This window comes from Durio zibethinus, chromosome 28 (assembly GCF_047325235.1).
Source record: "Durio zibethinus cultivar Kanyao isolate XHJ-2024 chromosome 28, ASM4732523v1, whole genome shotgun sequence".
NCBI classification, from domain to species: domain Eukaryota; kingdom Viridiplantae; phylum Streptophyta; class Magnoliopsida; order Malvales; family Malvaceae; genus Durio; species Durio zibethinus.
In genome coordinates this window covers 11,117,022-11,120,740 of record NC_143189.1, presented here as the reverse complement: position 1 = coordinate 11,120,740, position 3,719 = coordinate 11,117,022, and the positions used below count along the sequence as shown (strand labels likewise).

Below are 3,719 nucleotides of genomic sequence, written 5' to 3'. Positions count from 1 at the left end.
TTGTCTTTTAGCGGTCGTATTTTCAGGCTTTACATGAATTTAATTCTCTTTACAAATAATTTTAAGAGTATATTTTCTCATGTCAATTGATACATTTATAATTTTATTTTCGAAATGCTTTTCATAATGCATGAGATTTAGTTGACAAGAAAATGAAACTCATCTCCTTATTAACAGAATTAATCTTTAAATTATAGTATAATTTCACGTGTTATATATAAAATAATTTTATTAACAGAATTAATCTTTAAATTATAGCATAATTTCACGTGTTATATATAAAATAATTTTATATAATAAATTATATAAAAAAGTTAGAAGCATTCTACGTATAGAAAAGTAAGAACAAAAAGAAATCTTTTTTTTTTTTTTTTTCATTTGAAGCCACAATGTTTCTTTGAAATTGTGTCAGAGTTTGACTTGAGGAAACCTATCAAATTGGAATGAACCATGAAGCAACATCCATATAATTGTCATTGATGATATCAAAATTTACAAAAAGAACAACGTAATAAATGTAACTGATTATTGAGATACTAGGCATTAGTAGCAGACAGGTTGACAGAAGCAAAGGCATTACTAAAAATTATGTACTTTTGGAATTCGTTTTTTCCATCTTACCTCGAACAACCTTCAAAATGACAGTTGCCAAATTAGCCTTGTGGATTTGAGGAAGAGTTATTGGGCCTGAATTTCAGCTTGACTTGAGTTTATCTTGGGTTGCATTTGAACTTTTTTCTATCCAAGTTAATCTGCTTAAAACTTGGGCTTGCAGTTACTGATGTGGTTAAAAACCCCCATCTTTTTTCTTTTAGGTAGAAAGTAAGGATTCCAAAGTCACGTTATAAATCCATTTGGATTTTCGTAATAAAAAATATTTTGATTTTGATAGTACAATCGTATTTTAAGGCTTTACATTAATTTAATTCTCTTTACAGATAATTTTAAAAGTATATTCTTTCATGTCAATTGATACATTTATAATTTTATTTTCGAAGTGCTTTACATAATGAATGATATTTAATTAACAAGAAAATAAAACTCATCTCCTTATTAATAGAATTCATCTTAAATTATAACATAGTCTCACTTTCTATGTATAAGCATGCTATGTAAAAGGATGAAAGGATGCATCAGTATTAAGCAAAAGGATGTAAAATTTGGCATTTCTTTGAAGATCAATTTGATAGAGATTTGTCTGAACTTCATGTGTTTTTAATGGGAGGGTAAATTATGGTAATTGTTGATTTAACAAGGATGATGCGTTTCATAAAAAAATAAAAATAAATAAGAAAAGGTGGAGGTGGGGGTGATGTTTGGTGTTAATGATTATTGTAGGTAAATAGAATTTGCAAAATTGAAAGAAATAGCCTATGCAAACTTTATTAGTTTGATTCTTTTAAATGTGACATTCATTACGATGAACAATGATGATAGATACAAATAAAGTATTCAATTATTTATGAATATTTAAAAAATTAAAAAATTAACAAAATTCAAATATTTTCAAAAAAAATTTTGAACATATTTTTAATCTATAAAATTAATAAATCTGTTAATAATTTTTATACCGTGGATATCTTGAAAAAGAAATTCTGAATTGAAGATGAATATGACTATGTGAGTGTATCCACCATTGACGTAAGCCCAAGGTGGGAACATGGTGGTACCATTTCACAAAAAAAAGTATGATAGTTGGGACTCGGTCGAGTATCAAGGCTAGGTAGAGTTAGGTTGGAAACTTGAGGCAAATTAATTAGGATGATCAGAATATTATAATATTTTAAAAACGCATCTGTCTTTCAATTTTATACTATTTCTTTTTGTAAAACAGGTATGATCTCTAACAATTATTATATGTAAATCTATAGAAACGCAAGTTCATATTTTGTCCTTAGATCTCCAACTATGGTGCCTTGAAAGGGCACCTTGGGGCCTCGGGGCCTCAACCTGCTGGCTCATTGCTTAAGCCGTAATTTTCATTTGAATTTGACTACCTGAATGCGCGTCGGAAAATTACAAGTTAGGCCTTTCTTCAAAGACAAAAAAGATGGTCAGAGTTGGCAGTAATACTCCCCAGTTTTGTTATCCCAACCTTAATTGCTAGAATTAGATTCTTGTAGTTTTCCGTTTAGAATAATATATATTATTAGATTTTATATAAATATATATATGATTCTCGACATTTTTACTAAAAATTTTGAGAAATTTAACATTTTATTAACGTTTTACGGTATTAATTTACATAATATCAGTGAATACAACATAATATCCATACTATATCTTGTGACATAATATCAGTAAACCATTAAATCAAGTCTGAGGTTTTGAAAATGCATCATTTTACTAAGCATGACTATTAGATTTTAGGAAGATCTTTGCACTAGTTATAAAAAAAGCATATATATGCTTTTCACCATGGCATGTCCTCCCAAAAAGTCTTCCATCTATAACTTGAGCTTGTTGATATCTTTTACTTGAAAATTCTAGCAAGGCGTGCTCCTACATAAAAAGAAAAGTCCTCTTTAAATAACCCAGTTTTTATTCGACTTCCTAGCTATAAATATGGGAAACCAAACAGTCATCTTATCAACAAAGAGAGTTGTGCAAGGAAGAAAGAATTAGAGAAAGCTATCTTGCACTTACAATGAAGAACAGCTCCATGCCTCATTCATACCACGACTCCAAAATTCCAGAACCAAATGTCCATAACTTCAAAGATAATAGAGCCATGAGGTCCAATGTCACAGAAAAAAGCCATTCGTCGACATAAACAAAAGAGCTGAGGCATTCATCCAGAAATTCAGGCACCAACTTTTTGCACCAGAGGCTGGAATCCATTGAGAATTATGAGCAATTGTTGGCTAGAGGACTCTGATCGGTTGCCCTTTCTTTTATCTTTAAGACCTTGCACTGGTATTCTGTACTAGCTTCTTCCAGTTGTTTCATTAATCTGCTTTTTGGCTTGCATTTTATCTATCATGGATGATTATATACAGATGATATGGAAGGTTGAAAATATGTAAAAGAAAATATCGTCTTAGATTATATAATTAAATTAATACAAGCTTCTTTTTTTTTTTGTATAATTTGTATTAAATTTTCATGATGAAATATGTCTGCTTTCCCCCTGTAATCTCCATCTCTGTTTTCCGTCTTTCAAATGATAATCTTTTAAAAAGAAGGATATCCCTATTTTAAAAGCAGTTATTATATAATTGAAAATCCTTTCTTTTTTAATTTTACATTAAACCGAATACATTAAAGCATTTGACTGTCGTAGAGTTTAGTAAATCACTAGATCCTTTCCTTTAAATAAAAATCTAAAAAGCAGTGCAGAAGCTCCCAACTGCATCAGCGCTATCTAAATGCATCTTACGAACCACGGTGCAATTGGAGGTCAAAATCCGATTGAATTCCATCGCTTCGATGTGATGGAATCAAACGGGTCCTTAATTTCAGTTACTAGTATTAACCCCACCATTTCGTAAAAGGATAACTTTTTTTTTTTCCCAAAATGCATTGTTTGGTTCTCTTTTAGATTGTTGAATTCAAATATAAATTTTTAATCTACACAAATTTTATAGATCTAATTTTTTTCTAATTTTCATTTTTAAAATTTTTTTAATGATTTATATTTTAAGTTATTTTATTTTCATTAAAAAATGAAATGATTATTCTATAATGTTAAAACAAGTAAACTAATCATTTTATAATTT

At 29.0% G+C, this 3,719-nt stretch overlaps 1 pseudogene; it reads left to right on the top strand.

Annotated features, from left to right (window-relative positions):
- The first annotated feature begins 2,337 nt into the window (after positions 1-2,337).
- Positions 2,338-3,136, top strand: LOC149510756 (uncharacterized; annotated as a pseudogene).
- Positions 3,137-3,719: the final 583 nt, after the last annotated feature.